This window comes from Andrena cerasifolii, chromosome 2, assembly GCF_050908995.1.
Source record: "Andrena cerasifolii isolate SP2316 chromosome 2, iyAndCera1_principal, whole genome shotgun sequence".
Classification (NCBI taxonomy): domain Eukaryota; kingdom Metazoa; phylum Arthropoda; class Insecta; order Hymenoptera; family Andrenidae; genus Andrena; species Andrena cerasifolii.
Genome location: NC_135119.1, coordinates 22,227,833 through 22,251,326, shown reverse-complemented (window position 1 = coordinate 22,251,326; position 23,494 = coordinate 22,227,833). Strand labels below are relative to the sequence as shown.

The 23,494-nt window shown below is 44.6% G+C and overlaps 1 long non-coding RNA gene across 1 annotated transcript in view; it reads right to left on the bottom strand.

Annotated features, from left to right (window-relative positions):
* The window catches only part of LOC143378986 (uncharacterized), a 289,875-nt gene extending 283,347 nt beyond the window's left edge, over window positions 1-6,528 (bottom strand). The window contains exon 1 of the long non-coding RNA XR_013088404.1: window positions 6,116-6,528. This is a non-coding gene — a long non-coding RNA (uncharacterized LOC143378986). The remainder of the gene's footprint in view (window positions 1-6,115) is intronic.
* Window positions 6,529-23,494: the final 16,966 nt, after the last annotated feature.

Here is a 23,494-nt window from a genome sequence, read left to right as displayed (position 1 = left end):
TACACGATAGCGAAGTAACTAGTTCGTCATCGCAGCTGCTACAGAGCGAATTGGAGTTTGTTCGCAGGTGTAACTGCTCGATAAGGGTGCAATTAAACTTTGATCACCATTCCTAGTTCGAGTGGCTGGTAATGGCTCCCTCGGGTTAACGGTAAATTGGCCTGCGAGCTGCGAAAATAGTTGTCGTCCGTTCGCTAGAACTGTTTTGAAAACTAGCAACGCCTGAAATCTGCATACGCCGTGGAAACTTTTGTCAACTGCATTCGCACGCTCCGACGGCAAGCCATTTGCATTGCAATACAGTTCTTGACATTTGGCCGGTTCCGAATGTTCTTTAATAATCACAGCTACGGGTTAATGGATCAAATATTCTAATCACACAGTTGCTTGCGACACATCCTCGGGCATTTAGACATATGATAAACGCCTGCCGATAGTTATCTGTAATCTGCTATCACAATCATAGCAAGTGTTTGCAGTAGAAGCGGCGAAGTCCAGAGGAATCTCTGGGACACGGGCATAAATCCTTGGGCGTTCAGTGTATAGTTGTGGAATAGTTTTGCGCCCATCTATCTTAGACGGAGATACCCAGCATTCGTACACTTCTCAAACTAGCTCAACTAGCGACATTCCTCTTCGATGACCAAAGTACATCTTGCACAGAGATATCGATATTACGGAGCGTATTTTGCATACTGAATTGCACGATCATTCTCAAACTCGAGATTCTCTTTTCAACACAGGCAGCCATGCGTTGCAATTAACAGCACACGTTTTATCGCATGAAAAACGTTGAAGGAGTCGTGGGTACTTCAACTGTGTCTGCAAAAGTATGGTTTATAAGAGAAGCGGCTAATTTTATGCCTGAAGCATGTGGCAGTCTCAACTATCGCTTTCAAATGTAACAGTAGGCTGTTTCTCATGGAGAACCTCATAATGCCGCGGTAGTTCCGTTTGGAACAGTTGAATCGGACTCGCGGAAATTCTCATGACCACCTGAACCCACGGGTTCAGGTGTTTCCATACCGACTCAATAATACGTTGCCGTGGCTTTTAAATGCCTAACGCGTCGGTATATCGTATTCTAAAACGCTTTTATTCGCCCCCGAAAAGCTTCCATTTTCCGAGCAAATTAAATCTGTGACTTATAATTAATTGGTCCTGAGTGTTACCATATTTGTCCGTTGAAAAATGTCGAGCAACATTATTCGAGCAAATGTGAAATTGAAAATATTCTGGAGATGCAAGACAAAAATATTCAGTGGCTACTCCTTCAGTTCCACGGTGGTATTTTGTCAGGTACTTCTCGTTAATAAATTAATTCTTATTTCCAATTTACTTCGTTTAATTAATTTCATTTGAATATGCACGTGTTTTAAATTAACGCCCCCGCAGTGTAGAATACTCGATCTTTGCGCCTGCCCCATAATTAATGCAGTCATTAACGTAGATGAAATAAATTACTCGAAAGGTATAGGTACATGCGACGTGTCGGAGTTTAATTAAAATCAGCATTTGAACGCGATTGTGTTTGTCTTCACACGTTACTCGCTATTACGCTGACTGTTTTTCAACGCGCCATGTGCGCAGTATAAAGTCTACTAGTTCGGTATTCTCCAGAGCTATCCTGTATAACGGAGGCATTTTCAGTTGAATTATAGAAGCCGTAGATTAACTGGCGGTATGATAAAGAGCCCCGATTGTCTGCAAATGGACATCTTTGACAGCCCGAGCCGTTTTCACGTGATTCGCATATTAATTACGCTCTTTCGTGAAAACGCTGCTACCAGAACGCTGGCCCGACAGGAGCGCGGAAAAAACGACTCGACGCCAGATTTATTAAGAGATACTCGGAGCCGGGCAATAAAATTATGGAAGCAGAGATATTAATTGCGAATGAATTACGAGAACAGGGGACAGCGCCGGCGGTCTTTGAATCTAACGTTTAATTACGAAAGGTCCTTGCAATCTTTGACCTAGCTGGTACGTGTACCTACCTGCAAATATTCGAGTGCAGTCGCGTACAGGGAAATATAAATCGGTTAATTTGAAACGGAGCTTATATTTGCAGGCGAGGTGATAACCATAATATATAATGTGTGCACTTCTGCTAGATGCTACCTCCGACTGGTAAGGTCTCTAATTAATTACTCGTCGCGTCTGTTCTACTATTGAAATGTCAGTGCAAATATTACATCCTATGTATCTAAGTACATGGTTAGAAGATTGGAAAAGTCAATACATAAATTCAATGTAAAATGAAATAAAGAGGTTTGTGCAGTCTATACTACTAGTCTGGTCACGCACGCGTCTATACTACTTGGCCGACGATATGTTCGTTATACCACTTCCCAGACCTTATTCTTAGTCACACTACTTGCGTCACCACGCACGAGGCTGCGCTCCTTGGCCGACTACACGCAGGTCCTTACCACTCGAGCGTCTAATACTGGTCTGTACTACTCAGACGAACCTACCACAGAACTCACAGAAGTTCACTTGCGAAGACAGGATTTTCCAGTCTTCTATCCAGTTGATTTGTCAATTTCGAGGTACACAGAATACAGTTGGAAAGTTTGACGACCCACTTTTGAATTGATCTGGTGCAACTTTCGAACTCCATTGATCTACGGAGGTGCTTCTCATAGTTTTTAAGAGGTATGAACAGGAAGCCTCGATACGTACGGTCGTATCAGGCGATCAGTTCCGTTTGCCAGCGGCGAACTATCGAAACATAGATCCTGACTTCTCCCGCGAACTTAACGAAGATTTTAGGAACTGTGTTCACCATTAATTCCTGCAGCGAGAAAATTTAGGGAGGCGGTCTCCGGTAACCGCCCGGGACGCAACTTGGGTAGGTCTTTGAAACTTTGGTTCTATCTCTCGGAGGAAGACAAATGACAAGAGCCGAAAGGAGCTTCTAGCCCTGGTAGTTGGCCTTTCATAGAACACAAACGCATAATTCTCCCACTTCGCCGAGAGAACGAACTATCGCGAGATAGCGTGTAAGAGTAATTTCTTCGGCAAATCGATGAAAAAGAGGAAGACGGGGGCAGAGTCACTTTCAGCCCGGCGGAGGACTTTAGTCTACCTCGCCGACGAATAAATCACCGATTGCACACCGATGCAAATGATTTTTATCCGGCCAGCGAAGGGGAACGACGCGGAGATATTCGAAATCGAGGGGACTACATTCTGCGTTGTTCTTGTTCCGCTATTTTCCGAACTAGGGAAGTATTAACGTCTGCGTCGAGAAATAATCAGAAGTTAGACTGTCTATTATTTCATATTACCAACTGTGTGTGCTATTGAATTACTGTCTCGGTTTAATATTCTAAATTAGATGGAACGTCTTTTATGGCGTAAGTGATGAAACAGTAAATGAAGCCGTACGGAAAGAGGACACTAAAGCATTTCAATTGCAATTATCGCCGCGACAGCGTCTGAAACGTTCCTCTCGGAAGGATATACGGGATTCGGTTTAGCTCATTTACGCGGCTGCATCGTTCGTATCGCCCGGATTGAATTTATATACACCTGAACGGCATACGGAGCAATAATAGGATCCCGTGACTATATTATAAGCTTTATCGAGGGTCTGATTCAATGGCACTCGACACCCGTGGGCGACATCGTTATCGCCACAATAGCTATCTCGATTGCGCCCGCCTCGCAATAATGGTGTTTTCTAAGACGAAGGGATTGTGGTTGAATCACCTTCTAACGACGCCGCCGTTTATTCCTGCTTGGAAAAAAATGCTGAAACAAGAAGGACACGAAAATACGCGCGGTATATCCTTTTCTTTCCCGCAATCTCGTTACAGTAGTCTTCATCCCTCCTTTTGATATGCATTATCGACGTAATAAACCTCCGGGCCCGGATATTTATGCGAGCATGCCACGTTATCGTCCGTGAGGGATGCTCGTTCACGCTAGTGAAATTGCCCCCAGGAAGAAGGCAAGTAATGTATTAACACACGAAAGCACGGAGAGAATGGTCAGGAGTGCTAATACCACGATTTACCAGCAGCAGTAATAACGGTGGATTATGACGTTAGTTGGTGCAATTAGGCGTGGGCCTTCCCTCAAACTCGTCAACATAATTTTGACCCCCCTTTGGCTTCGCAGTACAGTTGAATTTCTGCACTATTTTCTCTCCATTTCTCATACATTTCCTGTACCATGTACGCTCATATTTCGCAGATACTGGATTAATTAGCGAAGTTCAAATATAAATAAATTTCTGTTTTATTATTTCGCCAAGCATTATCTTCTCTCAAACAATATCGCGCACCCTTTCTATTTCAATATACGTATGTATCTGTGTACATATTGCGCGTGCCTTTGTTACCGTACCTCTTCGAACAATAGGAAACCAATGAAAAAGGGACAGAATTGATTTATATTTTATTTATCAAAATCGTCTGATGAAAGTTGCTAACAATTTTCATTTCCATTCGCTTCTCCCTTTGTTAAATCGTGTTCTGCTTTTCACGGAAAGCGGCAAAAAATTTGCTCGCATACCCTTGCTCGTAGGTTCATAAAATTGTCGTAATGAATTTTCCCGTTATAAAACAATCTCGTGCCGTCTGCCTCTCTGAGTAGAATACCTCTCCAGGTACAATTAATTTTCCGTTTCAACCGGCGACGATATTCAGAACTTATTCCATAAAACTATTGATATCACACTGGCATTGTGTAATGCACAGTGTGAAAACTTTGCGATCTTCCCCTTTGTATTTTAGAATCTTTTCACCCCTCGTGTGTTCAGAGAAACTACTGTCGCGCTAATTAATACATTAATGTCAGTATTCTTATTCAAGCAACATTTTATCCGACATCGCTTTCGTATTTTTTTTTGGCGCAAAAAAGGGCGTGGATGCAAACTTCCCTTTTTCCCCTCAGTCAGAGGCATGAAGTCTCGTCAGCATCGCTGGCTAAAGAGAATAGACTGGCTAGTACAACAACGCTAACGATTATGGAAGCTGTTGACACGAACCCTACACCGATGACTGGGCGAAAACAAAAATTCGGGAGCCATCACGGTTTTATAGAGCGGAGCGCTTACAGTTTTCGGGCACCTTCGCTGAAAACTTCTGCATTTCCAAATTGCGTATATTCGCGAACGCCTCCCCGCAGTTGAAAGCTCGCGTCCCGCTGGGGAGAAACTTTTGTACAATTTTTTCGAACGATTTCATCCCCCTGTCGCGACCCCCGAAACTTTCACAGTTCTCCTTTTATGCCACACAAAAATGCAACACGAGAGTATCGCGCTAGTGAAGGTTTATTGCAAGGAGTAAAATAAAAACCAGAAGATTACTACTTTTCAACTTCTTTGATGTCGAAAGAAGGGGATGCGCTTATGTTACAGAAAGACTACTTAAAGTTGGCAGTACGATCTAGTTCATATGTTACCATTTAGTCTGAGGTCCAGAACTTTCACATTTCACCAGAAAAGTCACCCAAGTCCTGCCAATGGCCGTTAAACGATCTATTGTAGCATTCCTGGATTTTTTGAAACGGACACACTACTGTCCTTGTTTAATCGTTCAGAGGCAACGGTCCAGAGGGCACGTGACACGTAGCATGAAACGGAACCGCGGACCGCGATACAATAGTGTTAATTACGGAGACGTTATTTAATTGTAATTACACCGATGCCCGTGCCGTTAATATTAATTACCCAGCGTACATCGAGCCGAGTAGCGCGCACGCGCGAGACCCATTGTATTAATGACGCGGCCTACCCCTGACTGATGACGGGCTCGTGGCCTACATATCTATTTGTCGTGGCCGAGCAATATTTACGCGGCAAATTCGCGCTGGATTTGCCTGTCGCGACAGATAATGTCACGGATATTAGGGGCGCGTATTGCATTTGCGTGGCCGCACAGGCGTGTCCGCCTGCCTCCGCATTTGTCCAAGAAATTGACTGACACGGGTAACGAGAGTACAATCCATGGTGACTAGTCGTGGAATATCTCAATAAGTCTCTCTGCTGAGTATCTCGCTGATAAAATAATATAATAGAATAAAAGTAGAGGCTCTGAATTAGAAATAACGACGTCTGGAATAAACTTTAGGAAATTCCCTAGCATGTTTTCCTGTTTGCCACAAGGCGGTTAAGGGGGTATACCCGTTTGAACCCTCGGGAAATGTGTACATTTTGTGGATTTTTTTACAAGTCAACGGCTTGATGAAGATTTCCCGTTTTTTAACTATCTTTACATAGTATTATGAACTAATTAAAAAAAAAGTTTCAGTTAAAAAACTATTGTTTTTCGGAAGTTATGCATACATATCCGAAAGTCCCTCGATTTTAGACAGCTAAACGGTGGGCCTAAAAACTCGCGCTACGTTCAACCAATTCACTTTCAATTTTGCATGCAAGATCGTAATGAGATTCCACATCGTCCAACGAGTTTTTTTTTTATTCCGATTCCCCATTTATTATTTATAAAGAAAAAAAGTGGCCTTTTCTCTTAGAAAAATGTAACTTCACCTTTGATCTCTCACCATTTCTTTATTTTTCAAAATTTTCAAGCTCGGCCCCGCTGGACGATAGCTATTGACATACTTTATAAGAAGATTTTATTGTTTTTCATTTCAGACCGGACATACAGCTGTTTTCAGGCCCACCGTTGAGCCGTCTAAAATCGAGAGACTTTCGGATATGTATGCATAACTTCCGAGAAACATTAGTTTTTTAACTGAAACTTTTTTTTTAACTAGTTCATAATACTGTGTAAAGATACTAAAAAAACGGGAAATCTTCATCAAGCCGTTGACTTGTAAAAAAATCCACACATTTTCCGAGGGTTCAAACGGGTATACCCCGTTAAGTACAGCGCGATTAAAAGCAAGCAAACTTCACTAATATAATCTCTGTGACCTCGGGTCGCGAGCAAACATCGAATAAATTCCGGTGCGCAGCGTTACTTTAATACAGGCGGGCGTCCAATATTTTCGCTGGAGTTTATTATTAATTCGAAGCCAGAACGTAAGGGAAACTCGAGACGAAAGCTGCGCAATGAAAATAAATGCATCCGATTACGACTTGCCCTTGTGCGCGCCGCTGTCTCGCGTGCGCCGGCATTACCAGAGTTATAAATTTCAAATGCGAATCGAGAGTACACCACCCACCGCGAGGGACTCGCACGATCCAACCCCGACCAGTCGCTGGCCTTGCGCTTTTTAATCCATCATGCGAAAGGGGGCGCGCACACAATGCTGGCCGAAATACCACGTAAACGGGCACGGTTAACCGTCGTCTATTTCTATACGATTTCGGCTAGAGCGTCGGGACGTTCATTGAAATCTGCATCGCCCGCTGGCGCAATTGCAGCTGATGCATCTACTTGACCAACGTGCCAGCCGCTCGACGTCGAGTATCATCGATCACCCTAATGCACGTACTTCTATCGTGGGCTCGAGTAGTCGTAACGCGGTGGGTATCGGGCCTTCCAGCTGAACCAACACCCACAATGGCCCAGCGCGATGCTCTTCGATGCCAGTTTTTTGCCACCGGCACGCACTTTCGGCAATTCCAATTTCTCACCGCGCGACCTCCTTGCGCACTGTCTTCTGTACGATGATAACGGAACCCTCCAGGATGGTTGGTTTCTACTAGAAGCATTAGGAGTCAAGGGTTCGCGAACGTGTTAATATTCGGACAATTGTTGTCTGCGAAGGGGAGACTTCGCGTGGATCTTGGGACTAAATCGTACAAGTTCCCGGGACGAGTCCGCAATCAAATACTGCCTCAAACTCAAAATCAGTTTCCAGTTTGGGAGATTTCAATTTTGGAAAGTGTTACCTGCATACTTGGGCGGCCAGAATGGTGGCGATCCTTCAGTTCGGGGAGTAATGGAATTGGTCTGGGTAATTGCGGCGCGCCACGAATATCTTTGCCACGAAGAATCCAATATTTGTTGAAAATCTAGATCCCGGGGCACCGCGGCGGACTTCACCAACAACTTACTTTCACTTTCTTCTAAATTCTCTCGTTTAAACGAAGGAATTATAAATGTCTATTATTGTACGCTTATCAAAATTCGTTCGGGATTGAGCGCAGATTTCTAGATTCCTTTGACGCGCGCGCGTTGTTCGATTGAACGTTCTCCCCTGACTGAACAGACGCGAGCAGCGTGCACATGACAGATGCACAGATGTAATCTTCGCGATGGAGGCGCATTATTCTTCCCCGAAAGACGTTCGCATACCGCCTTCAGTCAAGCTAAACTCAATTTTTGCGCCGTTCTCGTGGCTGCGTTCTTCAATATGCTTTCCACTTCCAATTCGGCAACGGATAATTTGTAAATTCACGACTGTCGAAGGCAAGAACGTTCAGCTCCGTCTCCTCTAAATTAAGCTAACGCCACTAGCATGCAGCACGTCAGAGGGCCTCGAGAATTGTTTCCTCATTCTAGAAACGTAACTATCCCAAATGTACCGCGGAGCGTCAAGTTCCCGAAAATCACCGCGAGCCACGCAACGGCGAGCTAGCGCGCAGTAGTAGCGTCCGAGACGAGTCAGACACGGGCCATTTGTTACACATACGGTGGCGGAGCCTTAAAAAATTAAGAAGGTCCGCCTGTACACAGTCGTTAGAGTCGGCGGAATTGATAACACGCGGAAGCGCGCGAATGATAAATAGTCTCGTACGTCGTGGGGGAGCAAACGCGAGGAAGGAAGGAGTAAGGAAGGGAGGCAGGAAGAATGGAGTGCCTGCAGGAAGGCGGGAGGGAAAGAGAGACACGGGATGCTGGGTCTGCGTAGCGGCGCTATTAATCAACGACTGTTTTGTTGCTCTCCCCCGCGAGAAAAGGTGCCCTGTTGCAGCCACCATTGGGCCCCGCCGGTATCATCCTTCCGACTCGCGAGGGATACTCGCAAGAATTCAAGCAGCTTGTCCGTGGAATCGGGAGAATCTTTAATTAGCTCTGACAGGCACGTCTCATCCCTGTTCCCGGTGGTACGTGACGAGCCACGTAAATCAGGTGAAAATTGCTCGTCCTCGCAGCGCGTTTCAGTTTATGCCCGGAGAGGCCCTGCGGGACGAATGAAACCTGCGGGGTAATTGTTTTCTGCGTTTCTTCTGTGTCGAAGGGAGGCTGTAAAGCTTCACCTCGGGGTTAGAGGACTTCCTGGATGAAGGTTGAAGAGCAAGAGGATTATTTTATTGGGAAAATGAGTGTACATTTCGCCGTGCAAACGTGTGGGTGAAATTTATGCTCTGCTTGTAATGTTTCCGTGCCTCGGAGCATAATGATTGCTTTTTTTTCTGCTCGCCGCTGGTTGCGAAACAAAAGGCTCGAAAACGCGAAAAAAAGTTGGGGACTCGTTTTGCGTGAAATAGTGCTGGTTTTATTGTGCCGATGTTGTGTATCGTCGCGATCGTTAAATTTATTGCTTCACGAAAACAGCCAGTAATACATTTTCAGTTATCGCGGTAATAGCCACGCCGCACAGTGGGGAAATTCTGCGATTTTATGGACGAAACTACAAAAATGAAAATTTTTAATTTTACAAATTTAATACAAATGGCAATTGAAGAACTATATCCATTTTCGTGGTCAAAACCGCAAAACTTATTTTTAATATATACAATTCGGCACTTTTACGTTCTAATATATGAGAAACTAAATTATCCGAGAAACAGCAGTTACGAAAATTACGAACGATAAAGATTTTTTTATTATTTACATTTATACCCTTTTTTCTGTGTTAGAGCATGCCTCTGCCACAGTGCAGCAGGGCATAGCAGAAGGGTTATCGCTCCTGACGACAAACAAACATACATAATACAAACAATCAGAGGATCGAAGCTGAATAAAATCGTTTAAAAAAGAATAGAAAGGTTTGTAATGTATAACATGTGAACCAGTCTCGGTCACAGTTATGCCGTATGTTAGACAAGACATACTGGATCGTGTTTAAAAAAATGCATATAATTACAAGATTAGCAACTATTAGCAATTAATAATTGCATTTATAGAATTAAAATAGTCCAACGTAAAATAGGAATGAAAATCATTGTAGGATATTATGGGATTGATAACTATTTTATGTATTGAAAGTTAATTCTTATATGAAAAGGTTATTTCTAAAACACTACTTTAAAAATTGTATAAATTACGTATTAAAAACCGAAACATAATTATTTTGAGGACAAAAAGATATCTTAAGCACCACCAGGAATTGAATCCATGCCTTGAAATTATTTTCATATTAGTTCTTCAATTGACATTTGCATATATTTTGTCGAATTCAAAAATTTATTTTTGTGGTTTCGGCCATAAAATCGCAAAAATTCCCCACTGTGTGTTTTAAAAACCACCTAACGCGATTTCCCGCGCGCGTAGATTAATATTTTTCCTGGGACACATTACTATTTTCAGGAAACACGGTCCGAATGAGTACCAAATACCCGGGGCTGTTCATCGCATCGAGGGAATTTTAATTGCGAAAACGAACGAATCAAACAAATTTAATTAACGATCAAATAGTTTCGCGAGTGGTCCGCGCATTAAGGACGGTATGGTCGCATTAAAAAAATTGCCGGGTAAATGAATCCCCATCCCCTTTTTTCGCTCAGGGAAAGATTAAACATCGGGCTAATAAAAATATTGGCGCGCGATGGGTACGCTTTAAGCGCGGGCACGGCTTCAAAGGACGCTCTCTATCTCCGGGAATTCACCACGATTCGATGAACTCGCTGCAGCCAGCGACTAGAAGCGCCAAGGGTGGACAGAATTTCTCTAAATTGCCGCTGTAGCCGGGGTAGCGGGGACTCGTGTAAAGAAGCGAGATAAAGCGCGCGAAACAATGGAAGAAATCCGGCAATTCGAAGGCGTGGCCGTGTTGCTTAACAAAATAGTGACGTTTAAACGAGCCGGGACTAAAAACGCGGCAAGCTCTCCGCTGGACACTTTGCCTTTATCATTTCAACAGAGTTTTGTTTCTGTACAACGTGCGTGGATCCTTTCATGAACTCGCTGCGCGAATAAAGATAAAGAGGGGGTTGGGGGGGTGAACGAGTGAGTGAGCAGGGCAGAGGGAAGAGCAAGTGGAGCAAGGGGGGACGGCGAAGGATGAATTTTCTGGCGCGTTTAAAGCTCAAAGAACTCTCGCCCTCATGGTCCGGCCAAAATGTTTTAATTACTCATAGCACAAAAGCATGGGCAACGTGAAAAGTGTGAGTGCGGGAGAAAGGTGAAAAAGCGACAAAGGGCTGGGCGGGCCGCCGCGGTACGCCGCCGGAGAATAAAGAATTAAATTGGAAAATGAATAAAAGAACTGGAAGGAACGTTACAAGACAATGACGTACGCAGCCTTTCATTTCGTTTAACCGGGCCCCGAACGGTGCTACAACCACCTCCTTCGCCACCAACACGGATTTCTGCATATTATGTAATTTTTCTGACTAGACGAGCCGGGAAATCGCCGACGATTTACCATTATCCCCCTTCCGTTACGTCTCTAATATAGATTCCCCGTATTTACGGACGCGTCCCCGCCCCGCCAACACAATTCTTTCGCTCTGCCCCCTTTAACCCCTTAATGAAACCGCTCTCGGCTCTCTTAGAGCGGTGTACAGATTTTTCCTTCCAAGGGAAACTGGAAATAGTGCGAGGCAGAGGACAGAGGGGAGAGAGAGAGAGAGGACGTATAGTTACGCGGACCGCGGTTATTGTCAGCGCCAATGCTAATGCAGACTTTCCTCGTACGGGTTAAAAAGCTTTATTAAAGTTATAAGTCCCGCGATACCTAGCAACGAATGACGGATTTGCTCCGGCGTAATTAGAAAGTTTTGCGGGCAACGACCGCCGGCGCAACAGTAACGAGTCAACGTGTTTGTTTCATATTCTATTTTATTTATTAAAGAGCCCGCGACACGCGACACCACGGGCTGTTGTATTTTCTTCGCGAAATGCTTCATTCGCCAAATACAATAGCAACCGGAGCACAGTGTACAGAGGGAGTCACTTAACTTTGTCACCAGAAATATTCTCCTGCAATTCGGTACTTCAACCAAGTAGGTAGGTACATGTTCTTTAAACAAAGGTGTACGATGCCGTGGAAAGCATCGCGCGAATAATTTTGCCTCCAATATCTCTGCAAAATATTTTCGCCTGGAATGCCGAAAGCAGAGGAAACATTTCAAGTGGTAAAATTGGAGGGTTAGCGCGTAGAACAGCTACGCGAGACAAAAGCGAACTACGGTAATAGGAAAGAAACGAGGTAGACCCTGTAAGACAGCTAATCTGCGCCGAAGCAGCCATCACGCATTCCGCGGCGGATTTTGGCGTAAAGACTACGCCGTATTTGGGGACCTCCCGTGTTCTTCCTTCGACGCGGTTCACTCCTGTTTATTCCATCTTCGTGCCTTTCACGCTCACGCGAACCCCCCTCGAGGACCTCTAATTCCGTCCCTTATTTCTCGGGCAATAAACACGAGGAAGGAGCCTTCCGCGCTCGTAAACCGGAAACTCGGCTAAGACTTGCCGAACTGGCGGCAGACGATGTTACGTGACCTTACATAAATACGAAAGAACACTGAATAAGGAGGGGTGAACTGTATTGGATATACTAGCACGATCCTGATGAGATTCTGAATGGACTCGCGTATCAATTAAATATTATAGGATGTAACAACTGAAGCATCTAAAAAGTAATCGGATACGGTAGGTCGCGAAGTATTTTCTGGGAGGTCTCCACGGCTTTTGGTGTTTTTTTTTTAATATTATTAAGCTAGAATTATATTCTGAAATACCTATGTTAAATGTATTTTTTTTTTACGTTATTAAATTTACGCAGATCAAGATCGCAATTCAAAAAAGTTGGGGAACATTGTCTTAGTGTAATAGACTTCGTTTTCATTGCTGTCTAAACCTGTACCCCAAATTATCCAGCAATATGTTTCGCGATAGTACCTATGCGAATAGAAATGAAAATTCTTACGTTCGTGAATTCTTGAAATTCACTTCGTACGCGTACATCTCTTCCGTACCAATCAATGCAGTATCGAAGCCATGAAACGAATTTTATCGTTTCCTCGAGAGGTCTAACTTTTCGATTCAAAGATAAACTTCAGTTTATCGCGTTCCCGATAGAGTTCGCGTTATTTACGAGGTTCGCGAACTTTACGAGCGACTATTGGCGCAGTCAATTTTGTTTAAATTCGAAACAACGCGGCTCCGACCACAATGCGTGGTAAATAGAGGAATTTGTTTCCCCGGTAATCGAGCAACGGGGGTGAACTTTTAAAACGTTTCGTCAACGGCAACGGGACTGGCTGGAAGTTTCGCCAGCCGACGATAGTTGTCACGTCCGAAGACCAACTTCCGCAGTTCTCCTTACTTTTCGGCGATTCGACGTTCCGTGGGGGGGTTGGGGCGGAGAAGAAGCGAAGTGCGCGAAATGTTCTTTCGGCTGAGAGACACCGTTTCTCGCGGAGTCGATGCAAAGTTTATAATTTGGACGACCGTCGCCCGCGCTCGAGTGACTTAAACCGAGCCGGGGACTTGGAGCGAGAAGCGAGCCGACGCGACGCGACGTTTGGTCCTGCGGTTTCGGCCAACTTCTGACTGCGAGCGATCGATACGAATCGCCGGCTAACGTTAAATTTTCCTCCCGTTTTGGCTGGACGACCCGTTGTGGTTTCGGGTGAGCCGCCGGGTTAGTTGGCGTTGCCAGCCTGCAGGAATCTTCGCCGAGTTTAGGTAAATGTTTTCTTGAGTTTCTGCCCGATGGGCCCGCGATATCTATTGCCCCTTCAAACTTCGCGGGGAGACGAGTGCGCGTAAAATTTTATTCGGACGTAACACGCATTAAACTCGAGACGCTTTATATCCCACTTTCGACAGCTTTATGCTTGACCCACTTTACCCTCTTTGGATAGGTACACTTTTGCTTGTCGTGGACGTTTTTCAAATTAATAGTCACGGTATATTATAGTTTCGATGGGGCCGCAATGGTGCTGGGTCCAAAGATATTATATAAAAAGGAGAAACGGTACTCACTGAAATTTTGAAACTCTATATTTGCAGACGAATATATCTATTTAGATTGATTGAGTTCCGAGGGATAACCTCTCGCAGCAACTTTTTAATTAAAGGGTTGCGCGTCCGCGGAGTTATTGACAATATCGGTAGACTTGTTTATTCTGCATTCAATTAACTTCCAAGCACTGGGGATGTATCCCTGAGCCAACCCTTCGTTTCGAATCCCACCCCTTCGCGAGCTCTGCTCAGCGGCCATTCTTCTTTCTCAGGACTGGAACGATATGGCAGCAGATAAAATGGAAACGTGGCTCCCCTTCGAAATCGCTGTTTTCTCAAACAGGGAGTACGTATACGCTCAACTAACCGGAAGAGCATGGAAAGCGAGCGCATTGGAAGTTTCAGTGATAGAACATCGGGCAGGTCTGATTCACCCGCCAATTTTTTTTTTTCTCTCGATGGGGAACGACGGAAACGAATTTACAATATATCATTAAGCTGGGAAAAGATAAAGGTCCCCTCGCTTTCTAAACTTCCCAAAACGCACACACATTAATCATCGAAATTGATAGAGATTCGTCGCGGAGAATCGATCGATCTACATAGCGAACACAAATTCACAGGTACCTGCTATTAAATCCCTTCGGCTGAGCGATCAACGTTTATTAACGAAATGGTTCTTACCGCGCCTCGCAGGGTAAAATCGATTTGCTAATGAAAATGATTACACAACAGCGCACGCTGCATCGAGCAGAACAGTCTTATTAATAAACACCGTTCGCCAGGAAATTAATGTCATCGAGCAAACACACCATCCATCAAGCTGCATCGTTCGCGCAAACGAGAACGTTTTTCGCGTTCAAATAAGATTGATCGTCCAAACAACGGGCCCGCGTTCCTCCTGATTAACATGGGGCGCGCAGAAATCGAACAATTCTGCCCCGTACACCGCCCCGAGTATTTACGCAATAGCCAATTTTTTTTTTTTTGTTGTTCCTTTCCGTTCAGTTTGCCCAGAGTGGTACAATACCCTTAATACGTTCGACGATCGCGCAACCCTTCGCAGCATCGAGGGGGCGGCAGTTTTATTTAGCCGACGGTGGAGGTAATCGAAACGTTTACCGTGCACTCTCGAGGCACGAGCAAAAAGTTTTAATTGAATATGAATAATTAATGAGGAACAACGGGGCAGGCTGAAAGGATCGAGTTTGCAAGGTGCAAAACAACGTTACCGAAAGTACGAAACTGTCATTGTTTCCGCGTTGTGTGTTTCTATTCATTTGTCGGCCCGAGAAGCGCAAAAACCACGCTGGAAATTAACGCAGTTAATTGATCGCAAAGGGGCACCGGGTCGACTCTACTCCACTTCGATTCCACGCCCTCTCCCCACCTCTCTCTCTCTCTCTCTCCCTCTCTGTCTCTCTAAGTCAAAGTTTCGCGGTGAGAATTTCGTGGGATCATCATTTTCAAAGATTCCGTGGAAGTAATTCCCGTCTCGAGCCGGGCCGTTAGAAGAAATTGAGCGGAAGAAGGAAGCCGGAAAAAGGGAGGACGACGAACAGTCTCGTGGAAATCTGCTCGTAAGCACCCAAGGCTTGATTTTTCTCGTCGAAGAGAGACAGTGGACTTTCTTCGAGAATAAGGTGAATGTCCCAATTTCTGCTCATTTAAGAGGTTACTCGTCAGAAAGAAGGTGTAAACAATTTGTTTGCGATCAAAATTTGCAAAGTAATTGAATAATTCTTTAATAATAAATCAACCAGTCGAAAACTATTTAAGAAAGATATTTCAAGATGTTTAACTACTAGTAATTTGTAATTAAATATAATGCTCTAAATGTCCGCATTTCTGCTCAGGAAAAATAGCGATTTTCGTATTTCTACTCACCATTTGTACGAATTTCTACTCATATAATATGTTGCCTTTTCAGGTTAAAATAAGTTACATCTTTTATGGAGATGTTTTATAACACAACAGTAAAGCATAAAATAATGATAAACAAAAAATAAAATGCCTTCGAATTGAAATAGGGGTTACAGCATATATTGAATTGTGAGGATATGTTACTAAAATTTTGTTGAGTAGAAATGCGGACACGACGGTGATTCACTTAACCCTAAACCTAATCACCTGTTTTCTACTTAAAATAATTAAAAATAGTAGAAAAATCTACATCTAGAACACAATGCGGTATCTGTTTTTGTTATTAAATAAGAACTTTTACTGCAAAAACTATTTTCTTCCCAATTATCGAATACCAATAGTGACCCTGTTCCTTAGCACAACCAGCTAAAACACGGAATAAAAATCATTCGCATAAATGTACAAATAATTTAGAATTATTTTATTGCAACTATGGTATAAACGCTTATAATAATAAGAAAAATACGAAATGAGTAGAAATGGGGACTTGAGCAGAAATTTGAACATTCACCTTACCGGGCTCTGCTCCCGCAGCGTCCGAGAAAACAAGCAAGACAAAACGAGGGAAAGAAAAAATAATTGGAATACTGCGATATTCCGAGAGATCTTGAAAATTGAAAATTGGAAATCAAAGTTTCCGATTGACGAACGTCGTGCTATCAATATGAAGTAAGTACATCTGTTCAAACTCCCTACACCATGAACGCTCGGTATAAATCATATCTCAGGGATTTCGACACTTTCGTTTTGCGGAAAGCACGCGTCGCGGGGATGCGAGTAGGAAACAAATCGGGGTCGACCGTCATTGGCACGTTTCGAAACAAATTTCTCGCCCCGATAAGAATTTTCGCCGGTGAGCCCTTTGAGCGGGCGGGAGCCCCTATCCGGCGAGTTAATCTCGCGGGCACGCGATAACGGAAACCGCATTTACTTCCGAGCACTGCTCCCCGATAAATCCGGCGGGGAGGATCGAGGCGAGTCTGGGAAAATATCGCCGGATCGTCGGCGTTTGGCAATCTATAAGAAATATCACGGCTGGCTGTGGCGGGGTACATATGAGTGCTCGTGCCCGTGAGTGCACGAAACGCGCCCGTGATCCGATGTCATTTTTACGCGGCGTCGGAATCGGAGTCGGCGTTGGCCTCGGCGTCGGCGTCGACGTCGCGATGCTCGCCGCACGGCCCCGAGCGTAGCCTGGAAAATGGATCGGCCGCTCGATCGGCAGACGTATTTCAATTTCATACGCGAGTGCCCCCGTCATTTTCTCGTACGTAGAAAGTGTCAGGGAGTAATGAAAAATTTACCATGTGACGACGAGGCTTTCCCGCTACCTCTTCCTCTCTCTCTCTCTCTCTCTCTCTCTGGGACGATGTTATAGCTCCGGATGTAGCGACAGTCGTGTTTATGTCACGGCCGTGCCCCACAATAATGTTGCCCGCCGTTTTAACCGGCCTCGTCTTCTATTTTTCACGCCCCGACCTCCACCTCTTTCGTCCTTCCGTCGGAACCTACTCTCCGCGGGCCGAAGGGCCATGGAATTCGTGTCACGCCGCGTCACGTCATTATTCATAGTGAACCTCGCGTAGGTGTCCGGGTCCGATGAGCAAAAAACAGGTGCCCCTGTCATCGATCTAGTCGGAAGGGTCCGGCAGAAATTCAGTGTGCTTTGCTTCTGAAACGTTGTAGCGCCGTAATTATGTAGTAAAGCGTACAAATGGCCACCTAAAGAGGGACGGGCGTGGAGCACTATCGCGGGTCAGCACTGGTTCTTGTAACGCGTCGGATTGTACCAGAACAATGAGGGAAAGTAATTAGAGTCGATTCACCGGCGATGATAATTAACGAATCTCTACGATCCTCCCCGAAGTTTCGGGGCTCACAATGAAATATCCACTCCGCTTTTCTTCTGTGTTTCCCAAGCTTGTTCGAGCCCAACGACCCGTTTCATTCAATCCCCGCTTCAATGCCCGCCTCAATGAAATCGAAACAATTGCGCGAAGCAGAAAGAGAATCATTGTTACTACTTACCGACGTAATATCGGATTTTCTGGTCGACGTTGGAAAGTATTATCGTCCTCCCTTGGAACGTACACGTTCAATTTAATCTGGGACAAACATTTCTTCCCGCGAGGCGCGCCCGATTGTCCCGTCGGGGATCACCGAGTAACTTAATTAGGATTTCTATAATCAGCAGGGGGAGCGCGATGCGTTTGAACGACGAGGGGGTGTCCGCCGCGCGCAAAGTCCAACCGCGCCGCAACGATAGATGCAAATGCGGTTATGAAGCCCGCTCGTAGATCGGGGAGATGGCAAATTCATGGAGCAGCCAGAAAAACAGCGGCAGATGAGCACCGGGGAGACCTTAAACTGACGAAAATGGGAAGTTGGATGTGGTCCAATGTGAAGGTAATCGGCAGTCTCGGATTTCGTGCAAACAGTAAAAACGTTCGAGTTGGAAGCCGACCAATGGATCCGCCGTTGCGCCCGTAACTTTTTCCTTGCCCGGATAACAAGTAGCTTGTAAAATTGAATACGCGCAGCTTACAAGACGCGGAGCTTGTAAATACCTCAGCGTCTGCCCGTCAAGTTCCACCTCGCAGCGACGAACACCTGACGACATTGGAACCATGCTCGGTTGCGAAAGAAACACGGTAGAGTCGTATCACCATAAAAAACTTCAAAAAAGTACAAAAATTACGCCAAGTACATGGAATCAAATAAATCACAAAGAATAGAAGATAATAATAATTACAATATAAAAAATGATGTGAAATCAAAATGAGCTGCAAGTACATAAAGGTGCTTTCCAACTGCGCTTAAGATGACACAACTAACATATCGCGGACATTTTAATGAACCCATAAAAAAGAATCCCATTTAAAAACATTGTCGTAAATTAATAGCTTTACAAAATCAATGATATACAAAAATTTCGCCAATTATAACAATGGCTATTTATACGAAGAAAAATTGTATCACATAATATTAAGCAGATATATACAGTCGACATATACAGGGTGTCTTTCATGTACTTGGCGTCGGGGCACTACCGCGTCTCTAGATAAATACGAGAACAAAGTTTCTTTGCACCTTTTCCTCGATAATTTAAATTAGATTCGATCAAAGACCATATCACGACGTACAAGCAACCTCGGTTACTGCCACACTACTTAGTGGTCGTTTGGACCGAATGAAAGCAGAAAATCAATCTCGTCGTGTGCACCAGCGTGGACCAGCGCGGATCAACGAAGCGTGACGACTCGGGCAGACCCGAATATCAGGATTAATCATCGTTACTCTCGCCCGGGCGTGAAGTACGACGAGAAAACAAATCTCCGTGAGACGGCGACGAGCGGACTTATGCGGAGCTGGAGTGGGCTGATTTGATTCGAAGGAGAAAGGAGAAAGAGAGGAACGATAGGGATGGTTTTACTTAAGAAGCTTCCGGCCCACCTTACTTCACTTAGCTCCGTGGATGCGGTTGGAGTTTCAAGTAAACATCCGGCTGGGGCCACTTCCTCCCAGGAGCGAAACTCTACGGCATATCTGATTTTCTAACCGATCGTGGCCCAATAACTTTCACCCCTCCGACACGCGGTCTCTCTTTCTACCTCCTCGATCTCTCTCTCTCCCTTAGTCAGTCTTGAATTATTGCTCGAATACGCGCTCGCAATAATCTGCAAGAAAACTTGGGAAGTCTATTTATTATACCCGACGGTCCTACCGCGATCGAGCCAGTGCCACGTCGGTGCCATCGACTTGTCGTTACAGTCTCGAAGGGTAGATTTACGCCAGCGACTTCTTTCCACTTGGAAGTGTCTTCCTAGTTAGCGGAAGTCTTGACGAGTCTCGGAAATATCTTTTTATCATAAAAGCAGCGGGCGCGTCGCGGGAAAGGATCGACCAGCACCTCCGGCGCGTGGCTCCGTCTCGCAGCGAAGCGGCGCACGCCGGTGGTGCGTCGAGCCTGCTGAGGAGTCGTCTCGCGGTTCCACTTCCATCCGCGGTTAAAATAATAGTAACTGTTATTATCTATTTAACGACGGGGCCCCGCGGACAATTTAGAGGCGAAATGCATTATCCGCGACGCGGGAGAGCCGGCGGAGGCGACGCACAACCGAACCGTGCACTTTACAGCGGGCGCAGCGCGCGCCAATGACAATTTTAATGCGCGCATTCATCACGCTAGCCAGCCCACGGCATCGTGCAAGTCACGTGAACGTGGCCACGAGCAATGGAATAAATTTGGCGAACTCTGATGCGGCATAAACGCGGGGCCCCACCCTCCCCCGATGACCGGACGGCCGCCGTTTAAACCGGCCAGCATTATTCACGATTCACCCTGTCCTCCTCCCCCCCCCACCCCCACTCCTCGTTCCGTGCAGGCCACCATTTTTGTCGCCCCCAACAAATTTACGCGAATTCACACCGGTTGCTGCCCAACACCCCCGAAAATGTAGGCTGGTGCGTCTATTACGCCCGCCGGGCCGAGTGTCCGCTCCAAGTGTGCCAATGGCGCTTTATAAAAAACGCGGCTGCCGCGATCTATCCTGGCGATCGGGAATTTTACCCTCGCCGAGGAATTTACGGGGAATCCGCGGGGTGGAATAGCATCCTCGATGTTGTGCCAATGAACTAGCCGTATAATGTAGGTACGCATCACTGCCGGCTAAAAGCAGGTATTTCTGAACCCGTTCTTTGTGCTCCTGTACATATAGCTTCCTGAACCTGTGCACGGATCCACCATTCCCGATTGTATCGCAAAAACTCTGATTGCCTCGCTTTCCGGGCATAACGAATCCAGAAATCGTTGTTTCGATCGAATGCTAGAGTGCTCATTGGAGGGATAAAATTGTAGCTATAGGTCGAAGCGGACAATTAGAAGAATATACAGGTGCATATAGGTAGGTACTTACTGCTTAGCAGCATGCAGATTCAAATCAAAAGACTCAGCGAGAAGCTGTTTAAGCTCGTCAAAGTACTGCGTCCGCCAACGTCTGCTAGGCGACAGAACGAAATGCAAAGAGGTAGGTAAGATATATCTATGCTGAAGGCTAATGAGCGCAATTAAAGCCGACGTCTGGCGAAATTTCAAACCATTTGAAAAGTGTGTTTGAAAACGGGAAGCGGGTGAAAACTTTCGTGATTTCGACTACCTTTGTTCTCGAGTTTATCGAGGCAAAAGCGGTCGCTTTGTTAATGGTAACGCGGCTAAATTGCGCGCATGGGATGCCAACATGTCTCTCCCTTGGAAGCGAGGACAGTTTCGAATGTTCAACGCGAACTAAAGCCGCACCGAAAGAAATTCGTGCGACTGTATTTCTTCGGTGACAGGAGGGCAAACATGAGAACTACATCAGTGTTTTGAATTTGAAAATTGAGAGTTGAAAACTTTCAATAGCATTCATGACTATGCTGAAATAATATTTAGGAATTACTAATGAGTTGCGAGACGCTGATACTGCGTTGGTGATAATAATCGAGACGATTAAAAATGTGCCCGTTTAAGGGAGGAGCTTTATAAAGATGACTGAAATACAGCCTGATTTTTGGAAATTTTTAAGACACAAACAAAAAACCCCAAAAATTTGTTTTCGTGATAAGATTACACTGTGTATGAACCTATTAGAATAATAAAGTATTTTATTTAAAAAAAATTATAGGAATTTGAAACTAAAAGATAGTTGACTGGTCAAAAATTTGTTTAGCTATGTTGCACGCCTATTTATAATTTTGACGCCGTGTCCGCTGGGATCAGCTTCCATGAATCGACATGTATTAACTATTTTCCATTATGGATTTTTTTTTACTTTTTTACATATGTACTAAATCATCCTGAAAGTTTCAGCAAGCTAGAATAAACAAGTGCTTTGAAAAATATTTCCAAACATCGGGACCCCAAATGTTTCCAAAAATCAACCTCTTAAGCGACGTTATTACACTTGCTAAGTAAGATTCGATATTAAGATCCTGCATTCGAATCTGGAAGAAACGATAAATTTTTCACACGGCGTTCCGGCGCGACCATGGCCATTTGAATATCAGTAACAGGAAACCAATCCACTCCATTCGGCTGCCGGAAATTACCTTCGCCCGTTGCCAGTGCGCGTTAGGTCTAACGCGGCAGGCTAGAAAAATAAATGCTCTCCCTCTGAATCGCGGAAATCGCGGGCGAAGAGAATGGAACCAGGGTTCGCGTTATTTCTCGCATCGTTGCATTTATTTTGCAACCTCTGCTCGCAACAATGAGTAAGAATTCCGAAGGCGAGGCTTCCCCAGCGAAGCGAGCGCGAGTGAATAGAAAAGAAAATGATGTTTCGACACACCGCTGGGTGCAAATCCTCTTTGTTATTTTAACCCGTAACTAACGATCTTGGAAATACATGTACTATCTGTCCAGATCTGTGCAAGCTATCGAATGCAATTTTGACGTTTCCATAAAAGAATTCGTGTAAAAATCAAGATAAACCGATTCCATACATAAAACAAAGCTTCACGGTGACGTTCGTCCCCTCCATTATTTACGCGGGGCTAAATAAACTTGACGGGCGAATCGGATGACGCTGAAACCGAGAGATTTAAAGCCGTAGAAATGTTTAGGACAGTATACAAAGCGGGGGAAGTATTAGGTTGTTGCAAATGAAATGGCCGTTTCTGATTTTTTAATTTAAACTTTTACTTGGCAAACCTAATACGTATTTCATCAATCGGAATAGTCACCATCGACTTCAATACACTTCTCCCAACGCGAAATAAGTGCACCAATGCCTTTCTGAAAGAAATCCAAAGTACGAGAGGCAATAAATTCAGCGAATGCAGTTTTTACATCCATTTCTTCTCGAAACACTTTTCCAATCAAACAGCTATCTAGGTGCTTGAAAAAATGGTAGTCTTTAGGTGAAAGGTCAGGAGAATAAGGAGGGTGAGGGAGAACTTCGCACTTCAATTCTGCTAACTTTTTAAAGGTTTGTTTTACAGTGTGTGGTCGAGCATTATTACGAAGCAATAACACGTCACGTCTATTGACCAATGCCGGCTGTTGAATACGCAGTTTTTCGTACATGATATCAATTTCTTGACAGTATTTGTCTGAATTTATGGTTTCACCTCGTTTTAAAAATGAAAAATAAGAAATTAGCGATTATAAAATTTCTCGAGAAATTCTCGAGAAAGCATTCTCGAGAAGGAACACTAACTGTGACCAAGTTTGAACTCGTACAAGTAAATTATTCGAATTTCCTTCTTTTCCATGATCAGTTAAAACGGTTGTTAATCACGTATACTGCGCAATATAACAGAAATTATATACGCCAAATCACGTGTGAGACATGTACTTTTCAAATGATACAAGTAGAAAGTTAAATTGTAGAAAACGGCCATTTCATTTGCAACAACCTAATACGAACCCTCGTGACCGAGACATCCGATTCCGTCGCGTACGTATAACCATATTCCGTCGTGTGCACGATTTCATCGTACATGTTGATCCTCGAGCAACAATGCTCCACGGTTTGCGATACCTTCTGTTATGCGAAATTGAGACCTGTTTATGGAAAACGACCCTGGCA